General features: G+C 39.7%; 1 protein-coding gene across 3 annotated transcripts in view; it reads right to left on the bottom strand.

Annotated features, from left to right (window-relative positions):
• NUDT3 (nudix hydrolase 3) overlaps positions 1-14625 on the bottom strand; it is a 101580-nt gene that overhangs the window by 7650 nt on the left and 79305 nt on the right. The window lies entirely within an intron of this gene.

Below are 14625 nucleotides of genomic sequence, written 5' to 3'. Positions count from 1 at the left end.
ATATGCCCAGTAGTGGGATTGCTGGGTCATATGGTAATTCTATTTTTAGTTTCTCAAGGAACCTCCATACTGTTCTCCATAGTGACTGTATCAATTTACATTCCCACCAACAGTGCAAGAGGGTTCCCTTTTCTCCACACCCTCTCCAGCATTTGTGGTTTGCAGATTTTCTGATGACGCCCATTCTAACCAGTGTGAGGTGATACCTCATTGTAGTTTTGATTTGCATTTCTCTAATAATTATTGATGTTGAGCAGCTTTTCATGTGCCTCTTGTTGGCCCATATCTTTCTAAAAGTCTCAGCTCCTGGTGTCCTTTCCATTGGGTACTTGGCCTCCCCCTTACTCCAAGGGCTCCAACCACCAGCCATGCAAGGCCATGGAGGCTGAAACTTTCCTCTGCTGTTCTGCAATTCTGCTCTGTTACTGATCTACGGAGGTATCCACTTTGCTTTGAGTCAGGCAGTCTTTTTAGCTTTTGCCTTTTATATCTGTCTCTGCTAGGAGTAGACGGGGTGAGAAGTGAGGGAAAGATTTCCCTGGAAATGCCTGGGGGATGCAGTAACTTCTTTTCTATTACAACTGCCATGTTATTTTGTACAATACATTAAAAATCAAGGCAAATATACTTTCTGGGCTTCCCTGGTGGCGCAGTGGTTGAGAGTCCGCCTGCCGATGCAGGGGACACGGGTTCGTGCCCCGGTCCACGAAGATCCCACATGCCGCGGAGCGGCTGGGCCCGTGAGCCATGGTCGCTGAGCCTGCGCATCCGGAGCCTGTGCTCCGCAAGGGGAGAAGCCACAACAGTGAGAGGCCCGCGTACTGCAAAAAAAAAAAAAATATATATATATATATATATATATACTTTCTAAAGACAGTAGGTGCTCAATAAGTTTGTACAGAATGAATAAAAATTTAAAATAAGTACTCCAAAAGTTCCTTAGAGATATTCAATAATAGAAACAACAGAAGCCAATTTAAAGGCCTAGATTCCTAAATGAGCTCTATTTTGAAATTAATTTTTGCTAATTATCTGTCAAGGAATTACTTTCCTTTCTCTTGCCAACATGCCTATTTCTTTTCCTATTCTTTTCCCATCTATTCTTTTCCCCATGTGGCTTTTGGTCTACTTCAATGGAAGTGTGTACCTTTCCTTATTTAAATTGCTTTTCTATGTTTTTAGAAATAATTGCACTCCACAGCCAGCTAACACTAGCTAGACTGTACTTCATGAATTAACCAATGAAGCTGCCTGAACAAGTGGGACGAGCTGGCAGGCTGTCCTCATCTGGAAAGCCAATGCTGTACTCTGATCCTAGGCAGCCCAAACATGCTCAGATCAGCTCCTGAGATGTGTCACCTGTGCTCTTGCCACAGGCCTCCACTGACAGGGCCTGGGAATAGAGCCGTCAGGCTTTGGGGGAAGGAGGCCCGCGGTGGGTTGGCAGAGGGGAGGCGGCACAAGGAAAGATTCATAGAGGTTCACAGAAGACATCATTCACATTTCTCTTCTGCAAAGTGGAGAAAGTTATCTTCAGCAGTTACTGTTCAATTATTTACTTTTCTTAAAAGAAAACAGAAATGCAGAAAAGGAAATAATCTCCAAATTTTAAAGGCATAAATCAACTTAATATTATGACAATACAATTTACTTAAAACTTTTAATTATAGTAATTTCTGCATTCAACACCAACATGTATCTATGATTTACTCTGTGTCAGAGGCAGTTGGGCAAAGTATAAAAACATTTTTCTTAATGAAATAGATGCATTTTTATAGTCTAGAGTAAATCAAATAATGCTGTCATCCGTACACTGAAATACACTGGCCTTTTCACTTCTAATTAATCTAATTAATCACTTCTAATCAACACTAGTGTTTTTTGTTTGTTTTTGTTTTTTTCTGTTTTGCAGTACGCGGGCCTCTCACTGTTGTGGCCTCTCCCGTTGCGGAGCACGGGCTCCGGACGCGCAGGCTCAGCAACCATGGCTCACAGGCCCAGCAACCATGGCTCACAGGCCCAGCCGCTCCGCGGCATGTGGGATCTTCCCAGACCGGGGCACGAACTCAACACTAGTTTTATTTCTTAAATGTTTCTTTCAAGTTTTATCTTGAAAGATCTACTTGGGAGAATTCTATCAAAGGTGATTCTACCAATGATTATCTATGGTAAAAAGCAAAGAAATATTCCTATATTTACCAGTTTTTAAAACTGGGCTTTAGCAGTTTTCTTAGGAGGAGGCTCCTCTTTTGTAAGAAAATGGATTTCAGTTCTTTAAAGCCATAGTGCCGATAAGAGGAAGATTCCTCATAGGCAAAGTTTCTCTGAGACAGAGTTCACTGTAACCATTTTACTTTTTCACAATCTTCCACAGTCCAACTTTCATATCCTAGCTCTCTCTCAAATGCTGCCACAAGCAACTGGAGAGAGATATTTTTACCTCTCATATGATTCTTGCACGCAGGATGGGGTAGGTGTCAGGGTCACATCTGACAGATATTTGGCTCAGACATTTGGGGATAAGATTTGATTCAGGGTATATGTAAGTGTGGTCCCGTCAGGTTACTGGTATAGACCTGTTTTTCTAAAAATCATATGAAAGCAGTTACAATTTCTGTCTGTATTGTCAAAAGCCCCTAATCCAGAGAAGTCTTTATTTAAAAGCCCATCTTAGCTAGTAGTAAGAATTCCAAATAAAATATCTACTACCCTTCATTATTCAACCATATGCAGATGAGTGCTTTCTTGAACTTCAAAGTATACAGTATCAATTCTAATACTTGAGGTCTAGTTGACAAAAATTACCTGAGTAACTGGCTACTTTTTAAAAAGGAAAAAACACAAACGTCTTTTTTCCTTTCGGGGTGTTTTACTGAGATTGGAAGTATTGGGTTGGCCAAAAAGTTCCTTCGGTTTTTAAGTAAAAATAAAAGACACATTTTTCATTCTCACCAAGAACTTTATTGAATAATGTACTCACCATGTTGTTTCACTACCTTCTGCCATTTTTCAGGCAACTTTGTAATTCTATCTTCCCAAAACTTTTTTTTTTTTAACATCTTTATTGGGGTTTCCCAAAACTTTTTATCTTTTTGAGCAAAGAACTGTTCTACGTGCCTTTTACAGTCTTTCAGGGAATTGAATTTTTTTCCATTAAGAGAATTATGTAAAGACCGAAATAAACAGAAACCTGAACGTGCAATGTCTGGTGAATATGGTGGATGAATCAGAACTTCCCAGCCAAGCTGTAACAGTTTTTGCCTGGTCGTCAAAGAAACACGCAGTCTTGCGTTATCCTGATGGAAGATTATGCGTTTTCTGTTGACTAATTCCGGATGCTTTTCATTGAGTGCCGCTTTCAGTTGGTCTAACTGGGAGCAGTACTTGTTGAAATTAATCGTTTGGTTTTCCGGAAGGAGCTTATAATAGAGGACTCCCTTCCAATCCCACCATATACACATCACCTTCTTTGGATGAAGACTGGCTTTTGGTGTGGTTGCTGGTGGTTCATTTCACTTGCCCCAAGATCTCTTCCATTCCACATTATTGTACAGTATCCACTTTTCAAAGCCCATCAAAATTTGTTTGTTTAAAAACAGAGTGTTTTCGTTATGTTTAGGTAGAGAAGCATGTGGAAATATGGTCAAGAAGGTTTTTTTCGGTTAGCTTATGTGGAACCCAAACATCAAAGCAATTAACATAACCAAACTGGTGCAAATGATTTTCAACGCTTGATTTGGGCATTTTGAGTATGTCGGCTATCTCCCCCATGGTATAACGTTGATTGTTCTCAGTTAATGTCTCGATTTGATCACTACCAACTTCAACTGGTCTACCCGACTGCGGAGCATCGTCCAGCGAGAAATCTCCAGCATGAAACTTCGCAAACCACTTTTGACACGTTCAATCAGTCACAGCACCTTCTCCATACACTGCACAAATCTTTTTTTGTGTTTCAGTTGTGTTTTTACCTTTCTTGAAATAATAATGCATAATATGCCAGAAATGTTGCTTTTTTTCTTCCATCTTCAATATTAAAATGGCTACACAAAATTCACCAATTTCGATGTTTTTTTTTTAAATGCACGCTGATATGACAGCTGTCAGAATACAATCTAACAAATTTTTTTTAAACAATTTATTTTTTATTTATTTATTTTTGGCTGTGCTGGGTCTTAGTTGCGGCACATGGCATCTTTGTTGAGGCATGCGGGATCTTCATTGTGGTGCGTGGGCTTCTCTCTAGTTGTGGTGTGCGGGTTTTCTCTTCTCTAGTTATGGCGTACAGGCTCCAGGGCATGTGGGCTCTATAGTTGTGGCACACGGGTTCCAGAGCATGTAGGCTCTGTAGTTTGCAGCACACAGGCTCTAGTTGAGGCACGTGAGCTCAGTAGTTGTGGCACGCGAGCTTAGTTGCCCCGTGACATGTGGGATCTTAAGTCCCTGACCAGGGATTGAACCTGCATCCCCTGCATTGCAAGGCAGATTCTTTACCACTGGACCACCAGGGAAATCCCAACAAAATTGTTTTGAATGAAGTTAAAGATAACTAAGTGCTACTACAGTCATCTTACAGAAAAAACCGAACTTTTTGGCCAAACCTATATTTATCTGTAAAGGGCTGGACTGATCAGGGACACTCCAGTACCCCCTCTTTCCCTCTAGCAGTCTCCCGGGGTGTGTAGTTGAGGTCTAGGCAGAGGCACTGATGTGATGGGCCTTTGAACCTGCCCCTAAAATGACCTCCTACCACAAAGATCCCTGGCTTTGCTGCTTAGTTTGGATGGGCATAAAGTGGACCATCACCTTCTGAAACCAATTTTTTCACTCTCAGGTGGATATGGTGGCAGACACAGATGGCTGTCTAGTCCACAAGAATTCTCCCTTCCTCCTTGCTACCAGTAAGACTCAGATTCTGTTCAGGTGAGAGCTATGGCACACTTGGAACCGCATAGGGAGTTCTGCTGCCCTCTGCAGTGACAGGTTTAGGGGTGCTGTGTATGACCCAATTCTGGGTCAGTGGTTCCTGAGAGGACGTTTCTTGGAGGCTTCTAAAAAAGATTTCCCATCATGATAAAAGAGCTGTACAAAAAGAAACCCTATACCTCCTTGCTTGTCAGGTGGGGACCTGAAACTTGGAACTGCAACAGTCATCTTGTGATCATAAGGGTAAGGCCTAGAAAATCAATAAGAAGTGAACCAAAGTCCTGACGGCTGAGCTGCTGAAGCAACAGGGTAATGGCCAACCCCTGGACCTCTTATGTGAGAAAAATAATTAGTGATGTTAAAGCCACTTTTAGTCAGATACGCTGGCACCTGTATCTGAAAGCTTCCTGCTACTTCCCTTGATTTAAACGGCAGCTCTCTGAGGAAGACTGCATATCCCAAAAGAAAAATTCTGTACATTCAGGGAGCTGTAGTATAAAATCTTCCTCTATTAAAGCAGTAAGCCCAGGTGCAAAAGGAGCTCAGGGGAACAACTCTAATGCAAGTGTCTATATGAGGAAACCTATGAACAAAAATATATGGTCTTCAATACACATAACTTTCTGGTATCCACCAAACTTGTCAATTATAGAAGGAAAGAATCACAGTGAAGACAGATGGAAGTAGATGAGAAGACAGTTTAAGTCCACTGAAATCCCATCCCAAGGTTTTTTGTTTTGCTTTTTAAATGAAACATTTCAAATATCAAAAAAGTAAAGAAAATAATAAAATAAACATTCAGGTAGTCAGGTAGTCACTAACCAGCTTTGTCAAATAGTAGTGTATCATTCTATGTCATTTTTTTTCTTAAGAAATAAAACTACTAGTACAACAGAAGCCTCTTGTGTATTCCCCACCTCCTGCCAGAAGTAACTAACTACTACTCACCTAAATTTGGTTTTTATCATTCGACTGTATGTTTTTACACTTCTACTACTTAGGTATATATCCACTAGTAATGGTATATAGTATTTCCTGCATGTTTCTCTACTTGATTAAAAAAAAGGATTATAAAGTCTGCAACGTTTTCCTCTTCAATATCATGTTTCTGACTTTTAGCTATATTAATACATGTGGTTTTAGTTAATTCATTCTAACTCTTGATCAATAATTTTAAGAATTTATCACAATTTATTAATCTGTTCACTTGTTGGTAGACATTTAGTCATGCTATTATAAAAAACATCGCCGGGCTTCCCTGGTGGTGCAGTGGTTGAGAGCCTGCCTGCCGATGCAGGGGACACGGGTTTGTGCCCCGGTCCGGGAAGATCCCATATGCTGCAAAGCGGCTAGGCCCGTGAGCCACGGCCGCTGAGCCTGCGCGTCTGGAGCCTGTGCTCCGCAACGGGAGAGGCCACAGCAGTGAGAGGCCCGTGTACCACGAAAAAAAAAAAATTGCCAAAAAAAGAACTTCTCTTACAGATATCCTTGTTACTTACCATGTGTGGGAGTTTCTCCAAGATCTATAACTAAATGTCAAATTTCTGAATCACAGGGTAAAAGTACCTCCAATTTTCCCACTTATTATCACGTTGCTCTCTGCAGTAGATCAGCTGCAGAAATGGCTGCAATTCTCTCCCTGTATCCATGTCCTTTTTTTTTCCGGCTGTGCCGCGCAGCTTGTGGGATCTTAGTTTCACTGCCCTCAGCAGTGAAAGTGCAGAGTCCTAACCACTGGACCACTAGGGAACTAACTCCCTGTACCCATATCCTTTGAAGTGTAATTTTGCAGTTCTTCCTATCAAGAGATAGAATCTATTTTCCCACCCCTGGCCTTGTGACTTGCTTTGGCCAACAAAATGCAGAAGGATGGTATACCAGTTCCAAGTCTTGGCCTCAAGAGGCCTTACAGTTTCCACTTTTTCTCTTGGAACTCTGCCACTGCCATGTGAGCTAGTCTCCTAAAGGATGAAAGACCAGTCTCAGCTGAGGATATCACAAAGCAGCCTACAGCCAGCTGACCTCCAAAGTGAGATAGCCTAGCCAAGATCAGCACAGCTGCCAACTCAACGCAGAGCTGGCTATAGATAACTGAGTAGTCCAGCTGACACGAGAAGCTGACCCATGGGCTTGTGAGCAATACTTGCTTTTTTAAAAAAAAATTTAATTTATTTTATTTATTTTTGGCTGTATTGGGTCTTCGCTGCTGTGCGCGGGCTTTCTCTAGTTGCGGAGGGTGGGGGCTACTCTTCATTGTGGTGCATGGGTTTCTCACTGCGGTGGCTTCTCTTGTGGCGGAGCACGGGCTCTAGAGCAAGGCTCAGTAGTTGTGGCACACGGGCTCAGTAGTTGTGGCTCATGGGCTCTAGAGCACAGTCTCAGTAGTTGTGGCACATGGTCTTAGTTGTTCCGTGGCATGTGGGATCTTCCCGGACCAGGGCTCAAACCCATGTCCCCTGCATTGGTAGGTGGATTCTTAACCATTGCGCCACCAGGGAAGCCAATACTTACTTTTTAAGCCAATGAATTTTGGGATAGTTTGTTTTACAGCAACAACTAACTGACATATTCTCCCAGTTTAGAGGCAGTATACAAGTTCTTGTACCTTGTACCTCTTGTTCCTCTTTAACACTGGTGCTTGTTATCAGCTTTTTTTAAATTGTGGGTCAATATAGTGAGTGTAAAATTATAATGCATAATTTTAAAATTGAAATCGTGCACTTTTCCTATGTTTAATGAACATTCAGATTTCTTCGTCTGGGATTTCATACTCTTTATCCATTTTTCTTATGTGTTCATTGACCATCTTAATGATCTTCAGAAATTATTTATATCTTATCCTCTGTGGTAAATATTTTCTCCCAATCTGGCATTTGTCTTTTATCGTTACTTTTGAATGTCCTTTGCTAAACATGTTTTTACCAGACATTGCTGATTTTACTTCTTTTTTCCTTTGTGTGTGTGCTTAATGTCTTTTTAAGAAACATGTCCCCGTCCCCATGGCATAAAGTTGGTCTCCCGTATGTTTTCTATGATCCAGCAAAATAAATTTGGGAATTTATTCCCAAGTAGCCAGAAGAGTCCCATGGATATTACTTTGTTTTACTAATATAGTTGTTAATTTGTGTACTAATATAGCTTTATCTTAATACCTGGAAGAGTAGTCTCTGCCTCTGTTCTTTTTCAAAAATTTCAAAGCCATTTTTGCACCTTTATTCTTCTATGCGAATTTCAAAAATCAGTTTTTCAGATCTCTTGAAAAATCCTTCGGGGATGTTTACTTTTATTTTTGAATTTTGGTGTTAATTCGAGAAAAACTCACATCTTTACAATAGTTTTTTCATTCAAGAATAGACTCTCTCCATTTATTCAGGTCTTTTTAAATTCCTTTAATGAAGTTTTATTATTTTTATTGTAAAGATTCTGCATTCTGTTAGTCTACAGCAAGGTATTTCAGTTTTAGTATAGTTTTGTTGCTATTGTGAATAATGTATATTTTTTAAAGTTGCATATTTTCTAGTTGATTGTCACTTGTTTAAAGAAACATTGCTGGTTTCTGCATACTGATCCTTTATCTTGTAACCTTTTTAAATGCTTTTACTAGTTCTACTAGTTTCTGTTGTGTTTCTTTGGTTTTTTATAATTAATGGTCACACCATCTGCAAATAATGACAATTTGCTTCTTCCTTTTGAATCTTTATTTTTGTCTTACTGCAGTGGCTAGGACCCCAGTTCAATAACAAATGGCAGCATGATAGCAATCATAACTGTCTTATTCCTGTCTGCCATAGGAATGCTTTGAAAATTTCAAAAATATAATGTTTGCTGTAGGTTTTATTACTCTATCAAGTTAAGGAATTTCCTTTTATTTTATGTTTGCTGACAGTTTTTAAGATGAAAGGGTACTGAATTTTAATAAATAATTTTTCTTCATTTACTGAGATGATAATTTTATCTGTTTTAAACTCTTACTGAAGTAAATTACATAAACATATTTTCCAAGACTGAACTATCCTTGTACCCTTGGGATAACCCAGTTGTATGATATTTTGACAAAGCATTAGATTCTATTTGCTGTTATTTTACTTAGGATTTTCATATCCATGTTCATAGTTCAGAATTTACTGTTCTTTCTACTTTTAAGTATCAAGATCAGGGGTCAGCAAACTATGGCCCACAGGCCAAATCTGCCCTTCCATCGGTTTTTGTAAATGAAGTTTTATTGGAACATAGCCACAGTAATTCATTTAAGTATTGTCTATGAGGGTGTTCGCATTACAACAGCAGAGTTGAACATTTGTGACAGAGACCATATGGCTTCTATATCTCAAGTATTTATTATCTGGCCCTTTATAGAAAAAGTATGCCGCTTGCTGAATCAAGATCATACTTGCCTTACAAGAGGTGTGTAGTTATCCTTCTCTGGAATAGTTCTTTAAGGTAAGAATATATATTTTTGGAAGTTTTGGTAAAATTCACCTCGTCTGATCTTGGAATCTTTTTGCTGGGGAGATTGGCGATTACCACTTAATTTCTGTAAGGATTAATGATCTACATATAGGCTTTCTAATTTTTCTTAAGTAAATTTGGGTAGTTTCTCCTAGAAAATTTTTATCGAAGTTTTCAAATTTTTTTGTTTGCAGCTTTTCATAGCATTCTCTTAATTTAAAAATCTCTATTATATCTGTGGTTATTTCCTTTTTTATTGCTTATTTGTTGCCTTCTCTCTTGTTTCCTTTATGGATTCAGTGAGAGGTTTGTGTATTTTATTAGACAAATAAAAATAACCCACTTTTGGTTTTGCTGATCATTTCTGTTTTCCCCCATTAATTCATGCTCTTTTCCTTGTTATTTTCATCCTTTTACTTCCTTTGAGAGTATCCTGTTGTTTTTATGCTAGTTTCTTGAATTGACTGCTTAGTTTATTTAATGTCTATTTTGCTTTCTAATAAAATCATCTAGGGCTCAAAGTGAATGAGCTGCATCCATAGGTCATGATATGAAGTTTCATGATATGAACTTTCATAATTGTTCAGCTCTATTTGCTTACTAGTTTTTGTGATTTGTGCTTTAACTCAAGGATTATTTAGAACATTTTCTTCTGTTTCCAAGTATGTTTCTCCATCAAGCTGGCTCTATTATTGATTTCTAATTTTACTGCACTATATCACAGTATGTATAGTCTATATTATGGATGCTCTGGGATTTTTTTTTTTTTTTTTTTGGTATGCGGGCCTCTCACTGTCGTGGCCTCTTCCGTTGCGGAGCACAGGCTCCGGACGCGCAGGCTCAGCAGCCATGGCTCACGGGCCCAGCCGCTCCGCGGCATGCGGGATCCTCCCGGACCGGGGCACGAACCCGTGTCCCCTGCATCGGCAGGCGGACTCTCAACCGCTGCGCCACCAGGGAAGCCCTCTGGGATTTTTAATACCTCTTTTATGGCTTAACATAGGGTTACTTTTTTATAATTCTTTCATGTGTGCTTAAAAATTTACATATTCTTTCTTGGATGCAAGATTATTCCTCAATATAGCTATTTGATCAACCCTATTAATTGTTACTCAATCCTTTCTTTTTTTGCTGCTTTTCCTATCAGTTTCTAAATGAGATGTTTTAGTCTTCAATATGGCTGGAGATTTGTCAGCTTTTCCCCATAACTCTGTCAGTTTTGCTTTATGCCGATGAAGAGCTTGCCAGGTACACACAAGTTCGTGACTGCTATCTTGTCCTGGCAGATTGTTCCTTTTATCAATATTAAATGTTCCTCTTGTCCCTTTAATGTTTTTCACCTAAACTCTGTTTTGCCTGATATTATAATTACTATCTCAGTTTTCTTATGGTTAGTATTTGCCTGATATATCTTTTACCAGCCGTTCATTCTTAGTCATTCAGTATTACTGTGTTTGAAAACAGCATATGGCAAGTTTTATTTTTTTTTAAGTCTAAGTACGTGTCTATTAATTAGTCAGTGTAACTAAATATAATCAAGTTACATTTATTGTGATTTAACCTGGAAACTTAGCTTTAATACTGAGCCACATGGGGTCCCTTGGAGATAAGTTAGAATGAGAATCCTTGAATTTACTTCCTGTGTAGCAAGCTCTGCACTAGGCAGTTTGCGTTTGTAAGTTCACTGAATTAAGAGGAAGCTGTTAAGTGGCACTTTAGCCAGATAAGTTAGACCTGTCCAGGTCCTGTGGCTGTTAGTAGTTTAAAGACTGAGGAGTCTCTAGAGGCAAGGATTGCACTTAGTATTTGCTGAAGCCACTGTGAATTGTATTGGAGTCAACGGAATATACTTCCTGATGACTAAAAATCCTTTCCTGGAATGTGGAGCTGGATGGGAAAGCAAATACATCTGTTTTGGAAGAGTCATCTGGAATCAATTCATTTAGCAGAAGGGAACTGGCTCCTATCCCAGTAATTCAGTCTCTACTCAGGTTTCCAATAGAAACCAGCTCAAATACAGTACTATAGTCTCTAACTGGGCAGATTCTAATCTCCACATTAGACCACTGAATTAACTATTCATCAATGTGTAGCATTCAATTATGTGTGATAATGTAGACAGATAAATTGAGTAAAAAGATATCTTCTTTAAATTCCAATGTTTAAAAACAACAGCTGAAAGATAATTTAGGAGTAGTTACTTGCAGTAAGAGAACTAACCTTTAAATTCGGTTCTCCTAATAAGCTTAAAATAAATAAAATATCAATTCCTTGATTTAAAAAGTGATTCTTTTAAAAAGCTGCTAGTGTTTAAGATAAATCAGAAATAAAAATGATTCAATTTATAAACACATGACCTACCTGTGTTATTTTTTTATTTTTTCTTGCGGTACGCGGGCCTCTCACTGTTGTGGCCTCTCCCGTCACGGAGCACAGGCTCCGGACGCGCAGGCTCTGCAGCCATGGCTCACGGGCCCAGCCGCTCCGCGGCACGTGGGATCCCCCCGGACCAGGGCACGAACCCGTGTCCCCTGCATCGGCAGGCGGACTCCCAACCACTGCACCACCAGGGAAGCCCTACCTGCGTTATTTTTGATGGGGGATATATCTATTGAAAGAAAGATACTCCTATTTAGTATCTTAGATGATTAGCTTAAACAAATAAAAATATTTATAGCATTACTTCAGAGTCAAAGGCAAAGAGGAGATATAATTCTAAAAAAAATTTTTTTTTTTTCGATACACGGGCCTCTCACTGCCGTGGTCTCTCCCGTTGCGGAGCACAGGCTCCGGACGCGCAGGCCCAGTGGCCATGGCTCACGGGGCCAGCCGCTCTGCTGCATGTGGGATCCTCCCGGACCGGGGCACGAACCTGTGTCCCCTGCATCGGCAGGCGGACTCTCAACCACCGCGCCACCAGGGAAGCCCCCTAAAAATAATTTTAAAACTTGTTAACGTGCAGGCACACCTTGTTTTATTGTGCTTTGCAGATGTGTTTTCTTTACAAACTGAAGGTTTGTTGGCAACCCTGCGTCAAGCAAGACTATCAGTACCATTTTTCAAGAGCATTTGCTCACTTTGTGTCTCTGTGTCACATTTTGGTAATTCTCAAAATATTACAAACTTTTTCATTATTATTATATTTGTTATGGTGATCTGTGATCTTTGATGTTACTTCTGCAACTCGCTGAAGGCTCAGATGTTAGCATCTTTTAGCAATAAAATACTTAAGGCGTGTACATTGTTTTAGGCACAATGCCACTGTACACTTAACAGACTACAGTATAGTATAAATATAACTTTTACATGCACTGGGAAACCAAAAATTTGTGTGACTCGCTCTACTGTGCTATTTGCTTTACTGCATGGTCCAGAATCAAATCCACAACATCTCCGAGGTGTGCCTGTAGTGGTATACTGACTAAGCATAGTATCTCTTCTTTCTCCTAAGACCTCATTAAAATGGAAGTAGAGGAATACGACTGGAAAGCAGGTACTGGAAGAAAGGAGATTTCAAAAAAAATTCCAAGAATGTGCAAAGTGATGAATGAGGGTTGAAAGATGAAGAAAAGCAAAAGAAGCCAGCTTAGCTTCCAGACTCTGGAGAGATTCAAGGATAGGATATGGCAGGAACACAGAGAATGAGAAGGGGTCCTGAAAGCCAAAGGTCTAAATACCAAACAACTATGCCCATACATGGAGAATGGTCTGGACCCAGGCATCTATCACCCAGACAACTCTGAGGGCTCTAATCGAAGCAGAAAAACAGAAAAACTGGAAAGAACTACTGTAGCTTATATGTCTATACACATCCCCAGAATAAATCCCTCCTATTGTGGCACTCTTTTAGAAAGGTCCTGGCACAACTGCTCCACTTCCCTCCAGGTCACTCTATATGCCCACCCATTTACACAGAGCTCCCACTCAGCGCTGCTACTGCCTCAACCCTAACTGTGATGAGACAACCATGGGTCACGAGACATACAAGGAAAGTTGCCAAAAGAAAGATCAAAATAAGTTAATGAAAATTGGCTCTGGTCAAAAGAAAAATTCAAGAAACAGAAGAAAACTTGGGGAATATTAGTTATCCTTTAAAGAAATTAGAGAAGCTATGGCATGCTAAACAAGCACAAAATGTATGTAAAAGCAAACAAGAATAAAAATGATATCTTAGACCTTAAAAATATGACTGCTGAAATAAAACACTGATTAGAAGAGTTAGAAGATAAGTCCACGAAACTTCCCAAAACATATAGAAGAAACAAGGAGATGAAAAATATGACCAAAAAAGAATAAGAGTAAAGGCTCAGTCTAGAGGTTCTAATATTTAATTAATAGAAATTACAGACAAATCAATGAGATACTTCAAAACCTCAGGGGTAAAGAGAGAGAGAAAAATAGGTTATCTCCAGAGGAATAAGAACCAAACTGGTATCAGACTTATATCCATAATATTGATAATAATACTCTTAATTTTAAGCAACAGTGATTTTCTTTCTTTCTTTCTTTCTTTTTTTTTTTTGGTACGTGGGCCTCTCACTGTTGTGGCCTCTCCCGTTGCGGAGCACAGGCTCCGGACGTGCAGGCTCAGCGGCCATGGCTCACGGGCCCAGCCGTTCCACGGCATGTGGGATCTTCCCGGACCGGGGCACAAACCCGTGTCCCCTGCATCGGCAGGCGGACTCTCAACCACTGCGCCACCAGGGAAGCCCACAACAGTGATTTTCAATAAAAAAATTCTATTTAGCAAAACCTACAGTGAGACAGTGAAAGTGTGAAGCAAGAAATAAGATATTACCTACTGGGTGTTTTTCCTTAGGGAATTACTTAAGGAATATTTCTTTTCATTCAAAGTCTTCCAGCCCTATTTTATTTTTGAGCCATGTACCATGAACAAATATTATTTTGATACAATTTTAGAACTCAAGGGGGAAAAATATCTTTTAAGACATTCTATTAATAGATGGATAGGTGTATTTATTATGCTTGACTCCCTCAGTCTTAATTTCCTTCTGTAATAACCAACACATAAGGAAACACTGAATCTTAGCAAACTACTGGGCAGATAAGAGTGGAGTGAATGGAAAAGCATCAACAAGAGGAAGTGAAACCTGTGAGGAAAGTAAAGGAATCTCTGCCCAGGCCCCTGACACACTCCCTGTAAATGCCCCTGACACACACATACACAGTCCTACTAAACTCTGCATGCATGAAGCAGAGGTTAAACATTCAGCAGAACTCTAACCTTGT

The sequence above is a fragment of the Tursiops truncatus genome, chromosome 10, assembly GCF_011762595.2.
Source record: "Tursiops truncatus isolate mTurTru1 chromosome 10, mTurTru1.mat.Y, whole genome shotgun sequence".
Lineage (NCBI taxonomy): Eukaryota > Metazoa > Chordata > Mammalia > Artiodactyla > Delphinidae > Tursiops > Tursiops truncatus.
This window is presented reverse-complemented; position numbering and strand designations above follow the sequence as displayed.